This window comes from Zootoca vivipara, chromosome 11 (assembly GCF_965207765.1).
Source record: "Zootoca vivipara chromosome 11, rZooViv2.hap1.1, whole genome shotgun sequence".
Taxonomy (NCBI): domain Eukaryota; kingdom Metazoa; phylum Chordata; class Lepidosauria; order Squamata; family Lacertidae; genus Zootoca; species Zootoca vivipara.
Window position 1 is genome coordinate 14,263,733 of NC_142594.1, and position 18,073 is coordinate 14,281,805.

The 18,073-nt window shown below is 43.3% G+C and overlaps 1 long non-coding RNA gene across 1 annotated transcript in view; it reads left to right on the forward strand.

The window, feature by feature from the left end:
• Positions 1–4,895: 4,895 nt before the first annotated feature.
• The window catches only part of LOC148684210 (uncharacterized), a 49,532-nt gene continuing 36,354 nt past the window's right edge, over positions 4,896–18,073 (forward strand). The window contains exon 1 of the long non-coding RNA XR_015946341.1: positions 4,896–5,179. This is a non-coding gene — a long non-coding RNA (uncharacterized LOC148684210). The remainder of the gene's footprint in view (positions 5,180–18,073) is intronic.

Here is an 18,073-nt window from a genome sequence, read left to right on the forward strand (position 1 = left end):
CCACACATACTTTTCTTTGCAAATATTGTAACCATAGCTGCCAAGTTATCCCTTTTTTAAAGGGATTTTCCCTTATGCTGAATAGGCTTCCTCGCGAGAAAAGGGAAAACTTGGCAGCTATGCAAATTGTAACACGTCCGCGAGTTCATTTCTCGCCAGCTGGCCCTTCCAGGATCCAACCCAATCAGATCGCATCAATATATGCCTTAGTCAGCATGTTGTGGTTCCCCTTGGACTTCTGCCTTTCTTCTTTTCGAACTTTATGTGGAAAGCGGGGAAATTTGCAGCCCCAATTTATCCAAGTAGTATGGCCAAACCCGATCTCTCCTGTCATTCAGTGAGATCAGAACGAAGCTAAAACAAGTCATCCAGTCTTCATTGATCAGAAACACTTAGTTCTGAGTATTTGTTTTCAGCCCAATGCTGTTGAAACGAACTACAGATATTTGGGTCGTTTTGGGATTTACCACTAGCAACAGTGTTGGGTTATGTCCCTGCAAGTATTTATTTTTAATCTTGCATCAGTCACCTAAACAAAGGCTTCTCATATGTTGGCTATCTGTACTATTTCTATGCGTTCCTTTTTATTAATCAAGATAAAAATATTTTGATTTTTACTTATGTAGCGCGAAGGTTAAGTTGCTATTATTAAAAACAATTGTTCCGAAATATACTGACGGTCAATAGTCTCGAATTCGCTAGTTTTCTAAAAGTCTAATAGCTGCTGTGGTTTCGGAATTTCTCTAAAAGTCCCCTTTATTGATTCGTCGGTCAGTGTTAACTTCTGATTAGGAACTGGCCTCAATCACTAATAATGTTGACTCGTCATCACGTATTGATTTCATTTAAAACTGAAGCAAGTCCAGCCATACTCTACTCCTATTTTCCATCAGTATATTCTAATGGAATCTTGAAAACACCAACGTGGTTTTTTGAAACAAGATCTCACCGTGGTCACTGTGTGTCTGTGTAGTTGTTTTAGATAGGTATGTGTGTGTGTGTGTGTGTGTATATATATATATATATATATATATATATATATATATATATATATATATATATATATATATATATATATATATATATATATATTATATATTATACAATAAATTGGCAACTGCCTTTCCTTGTTTTTGTTGAGCACGGATGGACGGACGTACAAAATACAGGATCATCCGCCTAAATGCAGCTGGAAGTTCTCCTGCGCAAGCCCCCACCCAACTGAAATAAACGGCGGCGCTCTTGCACAATTCCCCTTGGTTTAAGAGAGACCCGACTCAGGACTGCCCGCTGGTTTCTCCTCCTACGCGTGCAGCTCATGTTCTCGCTTGCTTGGCCTTTTCTACTCAGTAAAAAAAGTCCCACGAGGATCAAGGGCTGCGCCTCCCAGATTGCGCAGAAACTTTTCTTGAAATTTGTGTGCTCGATGTCGGCTCCATTTTGCAGAAGCAGAAAGAGATGCGTCCCCCATAAATATCTAGGCGGCAGGGGCAAAAAGTCATTACACCCCCTGCTATATGTTCAGCATGAAAAAAAGACTGTTGTTGTTTGCTTAAGCAATTAAATATCGATCGCCCCACACCAAGTACTAACATAATCATCCAATCCGGGGTGATTTTAATTGGTCTGAAGAAGAGCTTTACCGACCATTGACATGCTGGTCCCATTAAAAGCCAACAAGAACATATTGATAAAAGCCTTAATATACAAGTCATGGTATTTATACATTGGCGCAAATGGAGGACGTGTGACTGATACACTGGGTATTAAAATTCAGCGTCAGGAGACGTATTTTTGCAGCGTCCAATTTCTTTTCCACGAGGAAGAGGGGGGGTGCGGGAGAGAAAACGCAGGTTTAATGCCACATAGGACTCGGAGGCTGCATTTTTTCAGATAGGAAAAGCAATTATCTTTACGGATGATTAATAGTCAGGCGCGCACCCGTCCCACCCCGCACCTCAGCATGCGCGCTCCAAGTCAGGCGTTCACCGTATCCCTTCTTGCACCGCCAGCTCCAATTGTTTTAACATGACCTTTATAACCAGCGGCTCCACTTAGGCCTTCCGCGCTCCAAAGGGGAGAGCGACGAGTCTCCTATCAGGTCCACCGATCTGTGTCCTATCTCTCTCTCTCCCTCCACCCCCCCTACCCCCAGGTTGGCTGGGGAGCCAGCTCAGCTGCAAACCCAGCGGAAGGGTTTTGCAAAGGATATGCCGGATGGAGACACACTCTTGACTGCAACCTCTCCAGCGGAGGCCGCGCGCGCCGGAGAAGGGGGAAGGGTTAATCTAATAAACAGAAAGGCTGCAGGGCATGCGGAGCAATGACAGATCTTGGCCATTTGTTTCACACTTCCTCCTCGCTCGATTGACCATCCTAGACAGTTTGAAAACGACGCCGGCAGACGCACGCATGCAACCACGCACCCACCCACACTCACCCACAGAGACGGAAGCCTTGTCGCAGGCCCAAGCGGTGCACACCGCCATGGGGGCACCTCCGGGGCCCGGGCCTCCACCCGGCAGACCCAGCTTGTCTCGGGGGCGGCTGAAAAGATGCCACCCGAAGGTCCAAGCAACTCGGCCCTCCGCCTCCTTTGCATTTGAATTGTATGTCTGCTGCTGCTGCATCGCCATCCTCCTTGCTAGCAGGGCCTTCGGCGAACTGTAGATAAGATGGGACCACGTGGTGGTATTTCAACTGCAACGTTTTCAGAATGATAATTCCAAGTTGCATTTCTAAGTAACAGCTGGAAGTGAATCCCATGGAACTCAACAGGGCTTTCTCCTTTTGTAGGCTAGGCAGGTAGAGGATTGCACTGTGTGCTTATGCACACTTACCTGGGTAAGCCTCCCTGAACATAGTTAAACATACATGGTATCCAGCCATTATTTGGCAGCCTGCTTTCTCCACATTCTAGAACCCACAATTTCTGTGAATGGGGCCATGATACCTGAAGGCAAGGTTCTTAATCACGGTGCAGTGCCTGGTGTTAAAACCATAAAAACACCCATAGCGGACCCTGCCTAGCTTTGCAAATGTACACCTGGTCTCCTGTGCCAGTATCCACATATGCATTATGTTATGCGGGATCAGAATGAATATTGTTATCATAATCATGCTTGCCACAGGGAACAATCTGAGCCGGGTCAAAGCCCCAAAGCCCATTTGCAATGGCCTGGCCCAGGCCTGGAGCATGTGATGAAATAATGAAAAGTGGATGACTATGTGCAGAGTGCATTACCATCAGTGCTGATTTTTGTCACTGTTGGCCTCACCCAGGTCTCACAATTGACAGCTTGTACACCAAGCCTTCGGAGTTTTATTACCACACACATAAAGGCCAAAGGTTCAACCTTCCAAGCAGAAAAGCACTCTCTGCATATGAGTAATCTTATTTAAAATACCAAAATGGAAAATAAATTAATTTCCTCATACACAAAGGATCGAGCTTGGTGCGTGGAGAGATCAGAGATCTCAAAAATGACAGCTATCTACTAGATGCCATTAACCGCACTAGCTAGAGTTGCATTATTCTTTATAATTGTGTAGGAAATCTATTGCCTCCCAAACTGCAATGATAAACCTGTTTATTTATCTTTGGGTGAGGCATTATTAGAGTCACATTCCCTCAATTGAAATCAAGACAGAAAAAACATATCCTCGCCAATAAAGAACCTATGTTGTGAACATGACTTCTGACCATCATTTCTGAATTTGCCTTTTGTACTCCAAGGTGAGGGAGGAAACAGCAGAACCTTGTGTATGGGGTTTGGAAAGATAAAAGAAGGCAGCATATGGATTTGCAGAAATAATTATCACTTTTGTACTCCTTAGGACCTCTTGCTGTGCAAGCACAGGAAATAAGAGCAAATTATACTAACGATTTTTAAATGTAATTTTCAACTCCAGTCACTGCCAGTGGTTTGATAGCTCTGCTGCTTCTGGCACAACTGCTGCAACGTAACCAATCTAATGCGCAATGCTGGGAAATGAATGTATCCCGGTCGCTGGTTCGTCTTCGCTGCTACCAAGGAGGGCAGCACAGCGCGCTCGGGAAACACGTTTCTCTCATCAAGTAGAGATATGCAACCCCGACCTACGCGCGCCTACTCGGAAGCAAGCCCCCGTTCAATTCAACGAGGCTTACTCCCAAGTAAGTGTTTGCATTACGAACTTCGCAGTCTCCCGATTAGAACTGCGATTTAAAGATAACTGTATGTTGGGGGGGGGGTTAAAGCATCGGGACCACGCCCACTTCCATGCAGCCGACAAGTGGCTCAAGTAGGAACACCACCACCACCCCCGCGCGCGCAACTGCTGTCAAAACCGGCTTCCCCCTTCCCCCGCCAACGTGGTTTAGCTTTCCAGGCCATCCATTTGGACAAATCGCACATTCACGATAAAAATTAACAATGATGTTTTAAAAAACAAAACTAAACCCTGGCGTGGGGAGAGTCTGCAACGTTCAACGGAAATGGAGGAGGGAAGGGAACCTGACACGCGTCTCGGGTAGCCTTCCCCGGCACGCGCGCATCATGCGGTCCTCCCACCCCACCCCATTTTTTTTATTTAAATATATATAGAAAATCTGGGCCTTTCTCCCTGACGGAGACGCCGCCGTTTGCCCGCAGAGACGGAGAGCTGTGCAGCCAGCAACGATAGCCACCCGTCTTCCAATGGCATCCGAATCCCGGGCTCTCCTCACCCCCCGCCTCCCCCCACCATGCGCGAAAGGATATACGGTATATACGGGAAAGGCGAGAGGCGGCTGATCAATGGAAGGAGCCGGAATCCACGCAAATCGCCTTGGAGAGGCAGCCAAGCGGGCAGAGGCGCAGTCACGTGCAGCTGCCGCCGCCGCCCTCCCCATTCTGGAATGCTAATAAACCCGGGGAGTTCCAAAGCCGAACGCAGCGGAGCAGAGTGTTCTTTTTCCTCCTGCCCCCCCCCACGTCGGGGGAACCACCCGGCACTGCAGTGTAGGGCGCAGTGCTGTTGTCACCTGATCGCCAGGCGCGCCGCCCCCCCCATAAGTAAGGAGGGAATGGTAGTGTCTGGTATGTGACACCGCAGCCCCTCCCCTGCGCGATCTGTGGCTGCTAAGCCTCAGAAGCTGCGGGCGCCGGCGGCGGAGAGAGGGAGTCCCAGTAGCTGCAGCCACCGCTTTCATGAACAGGTGAGTCAGTCCAGCAGCAGCTTCGCTTGGTGCTGCGAGGGGAGAGAGACCTCTGCTTGCTTTCTCCGCGGCGGGCAGATGGAAGATGCTGCTATGCTGGGTGCACTGCCCTGGCCTATTTCTTGTAGGGCTTTCTCGTTGGTTTCAGAGCTTGGTTTTTGCAGTGGGTGGTGCAGGGCTCATGAAACAAGCGTGGCTTTGGGGAATGGGGTGCTTGGCATCTCGGGAGCTTGATGCTCAAAGGATATGTGGGAAGATAAAAGATGGGATATTGCACTGCTGAAGAGCATCCTACAGAAGCTGCGAGATCTTTAAATTATTAATTTAAACAAAAATATTGTTTTTTTGGTTTTAAAAAGATAGACCTTTGCTTGCTAAATGTCACAGGAAAGCAAATGTGAGTGGCTTGGTTGTAGAACTTTATTGTCACACAATCATATTCTTCATATTTAAAAATGGAGAGGGATATTTCATGCACGCTAACCACATGAAACAAAAACATTTACATACATGGATATGGGTTTTTTCCCCTTGCCTGCCTGGTGTGTAGCACATGCATTTTAGGATTACTTGACCTTTTAAAAAATCATATTTTGTTTTTTATTAAACATATTGATCTCTGTGTTTAGGAAATGGAAGGAGGCCAGATATGGACAATTGGGTTTTTCATATGCTACAGAACTGTGTGTGTCAAAAAATGAGAAATACGGATGGAACCAAAAAAAGGAGAGCTTTCAAATGCAGGATGGGGGTGGAATTAGGCAGTTAAGATGAATTATGACTAAGGAGGCACCAGGGAGTACTAACCATGCAATCCAATATGTATCTATTCAAAATATATCCCTCTGAGTTCAATGGGGCTTGTTTCCTAGCTTGAGGCTACAGCTCTAGTCTTGTTATTTGGGAATAACCCCCATTGAATTCAGTGGAACTTACAGTTGAATAGATTTGTATTGGATTTTGCTGAAAGTCATAGATTTAAAAAGAACAGGTCACATCAGAATGCTTACTTTTTGGCTAAGGAAAAGGTTGACAGTTTGGTTATTAATCTGTTTGGAAAACCGTATCTGCCAGGGGAATGGGTGAAAATCCAGGGATGTGCAAGAATGGGTGTGTCAGCAAGACTTTTTGCCAATATTGTATATCATGATTGCTCCGTCTGGACTGCACAATTGCTGGCTCCACAATGAAACTAGAGATAGTCAAAGACTGTACTTTTTGCCAGCAAAATTGGCAGCTGTGGAACAAACCAGTACGTTGAGGTAACGCCCAGTGAATGTGTCCTTCTCAGAGACTCAAAATTGTCCTTGGTTAAGCAAAAACATTTCCTTTCATCAAATTACTTCTCCCCCTCCCTGCCACTAATGATGAAAATGGATACCCTGTGGAAACTTGGAGAAGGAGTGGCACAGAATGACCCCTAAATTCTGTTCAGCTGTGTAGAAAACCACACTAAAGCCATATAATGGTAATATTTTTGTACATGTATTTATGATAGTGGGCATTGTAGAAAAAATACGGAGCAGAAGAAACTTAAAAGGCTTGAGCTTACTTTGACAATGATCACTGGGTAGCAAAGAGACATTCATTAACTGGGTTCTGATTTGTAGGATATGTTACTAAAAGAGGAATCACTTATGCCGTTGTATGCTTAATTCTTAGTGGAGTTAAGGTAAGCTATTTGAGTGGTGTGCAATGTTTGGGGTGGAGGAAGGAGATTATTCAGAGGCTAGTAAAACTGAGAATTCTGTTGATTGCAGTGGGAGCTACAGTTAAATGTTCCTGTAATATTTTTAAAATCTAGGCATGGATAGAGAACTGAATGAGACAGAGGTTCAGATAAGCTAACGCGTGTGGGTTGAACCTGTAAGGACCATTCGATGAAGTTAATTCAGGAGAGAGTCTACTTCAATTGGTGATGCTGATAAAATATCACAGTATATGTGTGTGTGTGTGTGTGTCCAATCCTGCATTGAGATGCTAAATCTGAACTTTTATGGTGGCCTTGTAACTGGGGACTTGCTTGGGAGCAAGCCTTGCTAAACACAGTGAGTCTAACACTTTGTAAATGTTTAGGGTCAGGCAGTTAAAAATCACTAGAGCCCCTTTTTAGAATGTGGGGTGTATAGCGGACTCCGATGCACTGAAGGGAATGGGTACCATGTGGAAAAAACAGGTATTGGTCAGTTACAGCCTGCATCATGGTTAGCTTTAGCTAGAATTCTCAGCATTTGTCTTTTTTGTTCCTTCGGGGAAGATAGGAAGTTCTCAGAATTCACTTGGCAAAAGCAGAAGCAGAAGCTTTGTTTGTCAGGATTTGATTTTCTACAGGCTATCAATGCTACAGTGTTCTTTAATAATGTAATTTTGGATATAATTCCTTGCAGAGTTTGAGCATTAAAGGGTAATGAAAGATATGCTGTGAATGGAGAGTCCAAAACTGTCAATTTTAAGCGTTGATATAAAACAGCGGAGAAAGTATTTGGTTGTGGGGAGAAATCAGTTGCCACCTGAGGGATAATTAGAAGTGTGATGGATACAAGATGCTTGACAACATGTGCATTAAAAGTGCCTTAAGAATGCTGGTGTCAAAATGATTAACTTCTGCCCTGTAACACCTGCCTAAGAATGTGCCAGAACAAAATGGCTCCTCAAGTTGTCTCGCGAATATGTGCATAGGATTTCGGACTGGAGCATTCCAGAACACCCAGCTTTTGCTAAATGGCCATTCAAGCAGAATAAACAATTAGCTTTTCAAACTGACACAGCAAATCCAAAAACTGAAGTTCTTGGTGCAATTGAATTGTGGCAGTACAGAAATTGAGCTTGTCTCCTATAATTTTATATTAACTAAGCTTTGACTAGGTGCAGAGAGCATTTGATAAGAGAAACTAGCCGTGCAAAGCATGTGAAATCTTGCTAGCTTTTCTGGAAGCCTACAAGAACTGTTAATAATCTGTTCTGATGGGGTTTAAGCTCCCCCTCTCACTGGGGAAGCAAACACACAAGTTCCAAATTTGGATAGCAAAAACAATGCGTTTATTAGGACCATCCAAAAATCACAAGGTGGCGGCCAAGCTTTTAAGTATACTAGGTAAAGGTAAAGGGACCCCTGACCATTAGGTCCAGTCGTGACCGACTCTGGGGTTGCGCGATCATCTCGCATTTTTGGCCGAGGGAGCCAGCGTATAGCTTCCAGGTCATGTGGCCAGCATGACAAAGCCGCTTCTGGCAAACCAGAGCAGCACATGGAAACGCCGTTTACCTTCCCGCTGTAGCAGTTCCTATTTATCTACTTGCATTTTGACGTGCTTTCGAACTGCTAGGTTGGCAGGAGCTGGGACCAAGCAATGGGAGCTCACCCCGTCACAGGGATTCGAACCGCCGACCTTCTGATCAGCAAGCCCTAGGCTCAGTGGTTTAACCACAGCGCCACCTGGGTCCCACCAAGTATACTAGGAATCTTCAGTTTAGATGTTAAGCAATAAGATTGAGCAGGGTGAGGAGAGAGATGTTGCTAGGCTTGTTGGAAGCCCAACTCTGCATTCAGCTACCAGCCTTGAGACAAAATGGAGAAGCCGGTTTTTGCAGACTTAATTAAAGTAGATTGTGCCTGGCGCAAAAGACCAGTGGTTGCAACAAGCCATGTTGGGTCAAAGAAACAATGGCCTTTCTTCCTTGGAAAATAAATAGGAACAGTTGTTCAAATCTGCCTTTAAAGTGGGAATTGGCCTCGGCCAATGACTTCCTTGGGTGCTTTTGCTTGGCTGGAATGTGCCCTATATCTGCGGTGATGCCTGTTTCTTGGCTGGATGGAAAGATGGGAGCTGAGTAAGTGTAGGAACCCCTGGTTTTTGTGGGGCTTGAACATGGAGAGTTGTCGGGGTGCGAGGAACGCATACCACATGTTGCATTGGTGTGTTAATAGGGCTGCAGTTCCATGCACAGGTACTCCCAAGAAAGTCCCATTTAACTAAATGGACATCAAAATGCATAGGGTTGCTTTTCACAGGACAAGTATATGCAGTCAGGGATGCTGTCCTTTTTTGTTATTGTGGCTTGCTTGCTGTCATGGGCTAGTCAGTGGCTCCTGTGGGCTTATTTGCAAATCTGGCTTTTTAATCTTTATGGATGATGGCTGGCATCCAGATAGCAATCTTCTAGGTGCACCAAAGGCCTGTCTTATGGGTTTCAATTTATTTTAACAAAAGGTTGCATGTTATATCAGGAACTCCTTTTAAAAGCAGGTTGCTATGTGCTATTAATATTTGTGTGTGTGTGTGTTGCCTTTTGAGAAATAGGAACTCGCAGGCTCCTTGGGTGCTCACAGCTAGTTGTATTGTCCTTGTGGATCCCAGTCAGGCATATCTCATGGTGGGGGGCATAGCAGCCAACTCCTAGGGGCCGAGGGCCCTTTAGCCACCCCCCCATAAAATATTTGAAGGGGCCGCCCCCAAAGTTAATTTGCATTGCCATTCAAATGGTGTGCATGTGCCATGCCATGTGATCAATTATGTGGGGCGGGGCTGACCTTGTCCCCTCCCCAATATTTTATTAAAGTTGACACCCCTGGCAGGGGGGATGTCTGAATGAAAAACATGAAAATCTGCTGCACTGTGTTACAGTGAGGGTTGCCAACATGGCACCTGCAGGCACAGGTTTGCCCACTAATACCTGTTTATGCAAGATTACAAGTGATGTTTCTTAGAAGGCTGAGAATGCCCCCCTTCCCCCATTCATTTATGTTTGGATGCCAGCCTCTCCTCACTTCCTTTATGGACCTGGCAAGGGTAATCTGTGATCCGTATGCTGGCAAGTACTGGATCTGTAGTTTTTCTGTTGTGCAGCATGTACAACACCAATGTGAGGTTTCTTTGATGGCAGTTTTCCAAAAGCCATGCACATTTAACAGGACACATTTCAATTCTACTGCAACTTGCTTTTACCCAGACCCCATGGAAAAAATCTCTCTGCTTGTCTGGGGGAAGAAGGGTCACCTTGGAGGGTTGTTACCCCTGGCACTTTCTCCAAATTCCAAATGTGCCCATAGGTTATCTGAGGTGAGCAGATGGAGTTGTGTCCGGAATCCAAATGAACACTCCAGCACCTGTCATGCAAACAGTTTTGCTAAAGTCATAGGCTAGTGTGGGATTAGGATTTCAGTGAGAATGGATGGCCGCATCTACACTGCAACTCCAGTCTAGCTTTATGCAAGTCTAACATGAAGAAGTTGGAAGATTGTATCCTGGTGAGATGCAAACAATTTTATAATGGTGCCTTTCACAAAACTACCATTCCCAGGGATATTTGAGCTGCTCTTTTCCCATCACAGTTTTAAACAGAGAGCGCCATATGTGAGTTGTGTCTGTTCTAATTACATTATGACCCAAGTCCGTCAACTGCATGATCGGCCTTTGTTTGTTTTTACATTGATCTGTTTAAATTGTGATATGTAGTTTTCCTCTGCTTTGTCTTGGTTTTTATCTAGTTTTAAGGGGAGATTATTTGGGTGTTTTATATAAAAATGGAAACCACGTACAGAGGCTATTTTATTAAGTGGTAATGCAATTTTTGTAAATCACATGCTTTTTCTCACAGGAGTGTAACACTGTTATGGTGGAACTCTTATTCTAGTGGTTAATCACAAGTAGTGCATAAATGTGTACGCAGTGCTTCACTTTCCCAAAACTTGGCAATTATTGGAATGTCAAACCTGGATCTATAGCTGGAAAAAAACAACCCAGGAGAATTTTATTGTCTTTGGGAAATTGCCTTAAGTGCATGTGTTCCATTTAATTTAAACTTCTTTAGGTTTTCACACCCATTATCTGTTGCTTTTAGTGGTTTTTTTCAGTTTGCAGGAGACAAAGATCAATGGCTCTACAACTCAAAAATTCTTAAGGCATTTTTTTCCTGTGAGGATGTCACCTGATTAAATAGCAGTGATAAGGCCAATGTGTTTGCACTGACTACAGTGGTACCTCATGTTACAAATGCTTCAGGTTACAAACTCCGCTAACCCAGAAATAGTACCTAAGGTTACTATTACTAAAGTAATAGTACTATTACTATTACTATTACTAAGGATGAGAACAGAAATCGTGCTCTGGCAGCCCGGCGGCAGCAGGAGGGCCCCATTAGCTAAAGTGGTGCTTCAGCTTAAGAACAGTTTCAGGTTAAGAACGGACCTCCAGAACAAATTAAGTTCTTAACCAGAGGTACCACTGTACTTGATTTTTTTCCCTTTCTGCACATGCCTTGTATTTTTAAATTGGAACATCCATAGTTGCATTTCTTCATGTATAGAGTTAAGAAAGCAAATAATCAGTGTCAACATATTTGTCCTTTTCATTGTCCACAATGGTCTGTTATATGACTTATTATATTAAGTGTTGTAATAGGATTCATAGCGGACACATCTTGCTTGCTTCTGATAGTTAAAAATGCCTACTAAGGCACCTGATGTACTGTGGGAAAACAGCAACAAAACCTTCACAATGCAACTGCTGTGTTATTTTTAATTTACCTCCAGGTCTTTTTAAAACTGCTTGAAAATTGTTTAGACGATAGCTAGCTTAGTGTTTTCTAATGGTGACTTCCACAGAACCTAGGTTTCTACTCGGAAACAAGCCCTGTTAAGTTTGACGGCACTTACCCCGGTGCCATTGCATAGTATTGCTGCAGGCATTTGGACTTAATTGCTTCTGAGTAGATGTGCACAGGATTGTGCCACAAGACTGTTTAACTAAGATAAATTTATAGTGACTTTTTTTTTTTACTCTGCATGTTGAAAAATGAGAAGCAATGCTTTCTCTTTGCAATTTTGATGCTTTTTAATGCATGGTTGCGTTACAAGTGATCTCTCTCTCTCTCTCTCTCTGTGTGTGTGTGTGTGTGTGTGTGTGTGTGTGTGTGTAGATATGCTAAAAAGCTGCGCACAAATGAAGAATCGGTTGAGAAGCTGTAATGCATTAATGTTACAAAATAGAAAACGGTTATAGGCTGAGCTGGGTGGGGCCCAATGCAGTATGCAGCTCTCTGCCTTTTGTCTGGTAAAATGGCTGAGATGGAAGTTCTTGTCTACAAACCATTATTTTTGCATGACCTTTAAAAGGCAGGGGAAGAAATTTAATGTACCTCTTTGTTGCCATACACTGTGCTAAGATATCAATGTATTGCCTTGGATTTTGCTGCTTGAGTTCCTCTCTTCAGCATGACTTGTCAAAGCAAAAAATTGAAACTCTGATTCAATGCCTGTTAATCCTGTTACTTCCAACTTTGGAGTTTTGAGGAATTTCATTTGTTAATAGTTTTGTTTGCAGAGATTTTATTTTTCATATGTTGAAAATGAATGAAATGCATAGCTAACCGGTGTTTTCAAATGGAAATGGGGAATGGCATATTAATATTGGCACTAGTAGATCTGGCTGTGACACAGCCCATCGGAAAGTTGCAGGAAACTTGAGCTGTCCATTTTAAAAGGTAGAGATGTATTTAAGTGTAATGTGTGAACGTCTACAGAATTAGATATTGTCTATTGCAATATATATTAGTAAAAGTTTTCTGTGATCTCTTGAGGGACAGAAAGGGCATACATTTTCACAGACTTTATATTTGAGATATTCCTCTAATAATTTCAGTTTTTATTTAAAGATCTTGATTGGTTCTGCCAGTGTAACAGAAGTTGAATTAACTGGGGGAGAAAACTGCAATTCCTCAAATACTTTGTGGATTGCCATTTCCCCTTTAATACTGAAGCTTAACAGCTCCTTAGAACATCGTGAAAGTTCTTCATTTTAGAACGGTACTACTATCTACATAGAGCTCTAAAGGAGAAAGAACATCTTTTTTCTAATGCTCTGATTTTGTAATCCCAAAATCAACTCACACCACCAAACTACTAATGTGAACAGATAACAGGTAAAAGGCGAAAGGAACATCTTCAATACAGGGAAAGAAACAAAGAAGGCTTATCCACATAACAGCAGAGGCGGTTTTAGGGTAGCGCAACTGGTTCGGCCACACCGTGCTATAGGGGGCACCACAACAGTGCTGTGGAAGGGAGCACGAGAAACAGGAACAGCAAATTTTAGCACTGCGCAGGACACCACTGAAAATTGAGTGCCCCAAATCTACCACTGATGACAGATTTAAAATGGTCCAGCCACTCGTATCGCTTGCTAGGGATCCCTGGGAACTGTAGTTCTGTGTGGAAGATAGGAATCTCTTTACCGTTCTTGACACTCTCACCAAACTACATAGCTGCCAAGTTTTCACTTTTCTCGCGAGGAAGCCTATTCAGCATAAGGGAAAATCCCTGTAAAAAAGGGATAACTTGGCAGCTATGCCAAACTACCATGCCCAGGATTCGTTGAGAGAATCTAAAACAGCTTAACTGGCGTTAAATACATTGCGCTCAAAAGCACGTAACAAACAAAGCCCACACTCCTGCTATTTTCGAGCGGGATTCAGTCACATTCCAGCAATTCAGATTGCACAGTTAAAGTTAATTTGGAGGCCTTGTGCAACAAGAAGCCACTTTCCCTAAAGATCAGATAGGAAAGTGTGAGATAACATTTGCTTGGCCAACATCATCAAACCTTCCCACTGACAAATCAGGATGAATACTCATTAAATAGTCAACGTAATCTAACCTCCCTACAAATAAATCAGGATGAGTGCTCAGTAAACAGTTCCCAAAGCTGCTTTTTTAAAAAAAAACCCACAAAGACAAGTGGCGCTTTGGGAAGGGCTGATTCTAGCAGAGATGTGACTGGGAAACGGTTAGGTGTGCTTATGCATATTCATATGTGCAAGCACCCCGCTTCTCCCCTTCAGATCAGCCTGTCCCAAGGCGGCTTTTATTGAACAGCAACGACACAATAATAAACATGGCCCAGGTATATTAATGCAAGTGTAGCTCTTACTAAATTATACACATGCACCCCGTCAGCTCTGGGTGATATATCAATATATCGTCCAAAACTGGTTTGAAGTCTCTATCGTGATATTGGTTTCATAATTTTTGACCTAGCAATATATCGTGAATCATGATGTATGTGTTTGTGTACTATGCAAAAATCACCATGTGGGGAAAACCGTGAAGCCAGCCAATGCTTCTCTTGATTCCTGCAGCCCGTTAACTCTGCCAGCTCGTCTCTTGCAGGGGGCAGCAAATCACCAGAGCAGGTGCCAGCAAAAATCACAGTGCAGGAAAAATGTTGAAGCCGGCCAATGCCTCTACATAGCTCCATCCTTATTTCAGACGTCTTGATACATCATTATAAGTTTAGCTGGTGACATAGCACAATGTTGAAAACCAGATATTGCCCAGCCCTACATGCCTCCTCCTGCGTGAGCATCCCATTTTCTCAGGCCATTGCACGTGGGTGTTCTTTGCATTCCACCTCTCTCAGAAATTCAGTTTGCGGGTATACAGCATAGGGTGCCCAGACTCTGTCCTCTCAATGTTCTCAGTTTATTATTTATACCCCATTACGCATACCTGCGCCAGAAGAGATCTTCCTTGCTCGCTCGCTCTAACGGCATTTTGGACTGCCATTCAAAAACTACTTAAACCAAGCCTTTGGGCTTATAGGATATGTTTTAGATATAGTCAACCAGATTTTGTGAGGGTTTTTCTTCTGCTGGTTTTATTGCATTATCGTGCAGGTTGTAAGCTGCTTTGGGCATTGCTATGCAGTGGAAGAGTGGATTGAGAAACAATCAATCAATCAATTAATCAAATGTAGGATTCAAGCTATTAAGCATTTTGGATTGTGCATTAGATTGCCGTGGGAACTCACTGCAGAAGCTAAGACACTGGTATAATGTGCTCCTTGTTGGCCCACCCCAAGTGGAATGCAGAACTAGCAGAACATTATTGCCAGGATTACGGAATTGCAATGCTTCACAAAACTCATCAGCGTACATTGTGCAACATAATTTGATGTACATGCCTGAGAACAGAGAAAAGCAAGAGTCTGGCTTGTTGACGGCACACTTTAAAATCCCCTAAAATAGCTGCCAAGAAGAAATGTAGAAATGGCACAGTTGCTTCGTCAGGGTCCTCACGATGTTGTTGGACTCCGAGTCCCATCAGCCCCAAACAGCACTGCCAAAGCTTAGGAATTTGTAGTCCAACGACACCTGGAGGGCCAGAGACTCCCTGTTCCTCCTCCAGACAATATAAACCATTTAATATTGTCCGCCGATGCAAATTTTTGCTACTCTGACTCCTGAACATTGGAAAATCTGCTTAACCACACAACCAGAGACCTCACCAGGTATCTACACATGCTTTTAAGCCTCTATTAGCCTTAAGATAACTACAGAAGCATGCTCCATTGTTTGGAGCAATGTGGCCTAGCTCCCTAATTCACCCCCCCCCCTAGTCAAGGGTTAGAAGCTTGCATCTTACAAATATGCATATGCTGAGCTTTTCATAATGCCTAGGTATGTGCCCAGCACATACGTAGCATGGTTCTTTTACAGTGAAATTGCAGGATGTGCCCAGCTCTAAATAAGAGTCCATTGTGTTCGTTACACAGTTCTTAAAACGTCCAAAATACATTTCAGAATCTGTAAAACTACATATAATAGATCCCCCTAACATGGACTCAAGGTGGCACACAGCTAAAATAAGAACAGATAGTGTATTAATGAAACTACTGCTCATTTAGTTGCTTGAACTTCTTTTCAATACAAATTGCATTTGTGTTTGTCTCACAAGCCTTTTTTATTTTAAAAAAGCTGTATGCTTGTCGGTTTGTTTAAAATGGGTTTTATTTTATTTTTAATGTTTATTTTTGTATAGAATAAAGCACCTTTCCAACAATTCTTCTTGTGAAAATACTGTCCATTGGAAAAAGAGGCGCACACACACACTCTCTTACTGGTGCCTTTCTTGTCAAGAATTGCCTTAGTGGGTCCGTTCAACAGTCTGCCCATTGCAGCAGCTCATCTGTAACACTGGATGCTTCCATGAAGTGGTTTATTGTGGACTTGGTGCTGCTTTGTATGTTCACAGTGTCCACACAGCATCATCATCAAAATGCTGCCCCATTTCCCTCCTCCATTTAAAATTTGGTTTTACCATTTCTGTGGGGTTTTTTTTTCTGTCGGATTTTCCACGGGAGCAGTGAATCTAGCTAAAACAGCAAAATAATATGGGGCAGCCTTTCTTTGATGAGGACAATGACCTATGGATGCTGCACAAAAATTGCATGCACGAGTAGCACTGAATCCCCAACGGAATCGCCCACTGATTAGACCTGGATGCATTAAGGGTATTGGAGCTCTGAGTACCAAGACTATATTCCTTTCCTTGCTCATCGTCTGCTTCAAGCAGTTTCAGTTTTAAGACCACCCTGATGGGAGCATCAGTGCATATAACCAATGTACACTCACTGTGACTTACGCCTCCTTGGAGTTGATTGCTGCTGCAGAGGAACTCATTTGTTCTTCGAATATTCTGCAAAAATGAAAGGGCAATCAATTAGAGACGGCATTAGGGTCCCCTTGGACATCTTCTGCATGTGCATGCCAGATTTGTTCTGAAAAATGTGCTCCTGTCTGGTACATCAGACAGGGTCAGGAAACTTAAGGCTTTTGTTATCAGACCATTTCCATTTTTTAAATAAAGGAAATATCTAAATATCCTAGAAACGTTGAGCAAACTTTTCACCCCCTGCCAACTTCAAATTAAGATACAGCTAAAAACACTAATATAGCTATCCATTAAGTAGTACTGGAATCAGCTACATGAAAAATAAGATCTGTAGCAGTGTTGATTTAGACAAAAAACATTCAGGCAGGCATTTAGTGCTGACTGGGGTAAGAGCCAGATGCAAGGAGTCTAGCAAAATTCTCAAGCAAAAAAAATACACTTGAGACATTTAGCAGTTTATATTACATACTCCTTAAGCTAACAGTGATAGTCTTAGTAATAATAATAATAATAATAATAGCAATAGCTTTATGAATGTCTGCCGCTTAGAATTACTCCTAATAGCTGAAGTTACCTTCTCCATAAAATGGGAGACTATTTCAGTGATAGATGCAGCATGGCATAGTGGTTAGAGACTAGGACTGTGGAGAATGTGCCAGGTACAGATTTCCCCTTAGCCATGAAGGTCGCTTGGTGACTTGGGGCCAGTCATTCTCTTTCAACCTTATCTGCCTCCCAGTTTTGTTGTGAGGATAAAATAGGGGAGAGAACCTTGTATGCCACTTTGAGCTCTTTCAAAGGTAAACATATTTTTGAGTAATAAAAATAGGGCACGGATAGGCAAACTAAGGCCCAGGTTCTGCATCCGGCCCAATCACCTTCTAAATCCAGCCCCTGGACGGTCCAGGAATCAGCATGTTTTTACATGAGTAGAATGTGGCCTTTTATTTAAAATGCATCTCTGGGTTATTTGTGGGGCATAGGAATCCGTTCATTTTCTCTCTCTTCAAAATATAGTCTGGCCCCCCACAAGGTCTGAGGGACAGTGGACCGGCCCCCTGCTGAAAAAGTTTGCTGACCCCTGATAGGACACCTGCCTGCTGCATGAGGTCCTGCTAGAGGACCTTGTTGAACTGCTGCACACCTGAACAGACAGCTTATTGGTCTGTTTCATATGTTCAAAGCCAATTTTTCATGATTTGTAGAAGAAATATACACTTATCTCATCTTACATTCTCCAGACGTCTTCTCAACATGGACCTTTTCTCTCTACTCGCTGAGAGAAACTCTTTTGCTTGTTAACTACCTGCCTTTGCATCTGGAAAGTTCTGAATATTTATACCCTTCTCCTATGTTTACTTGGAAGGAAGCCTCACTTTGTTTAATGGGACTTACTGCCCAGTAAGCGTGTATAGTAGGATTTAAGATGTCAGCAAGTGATCTTG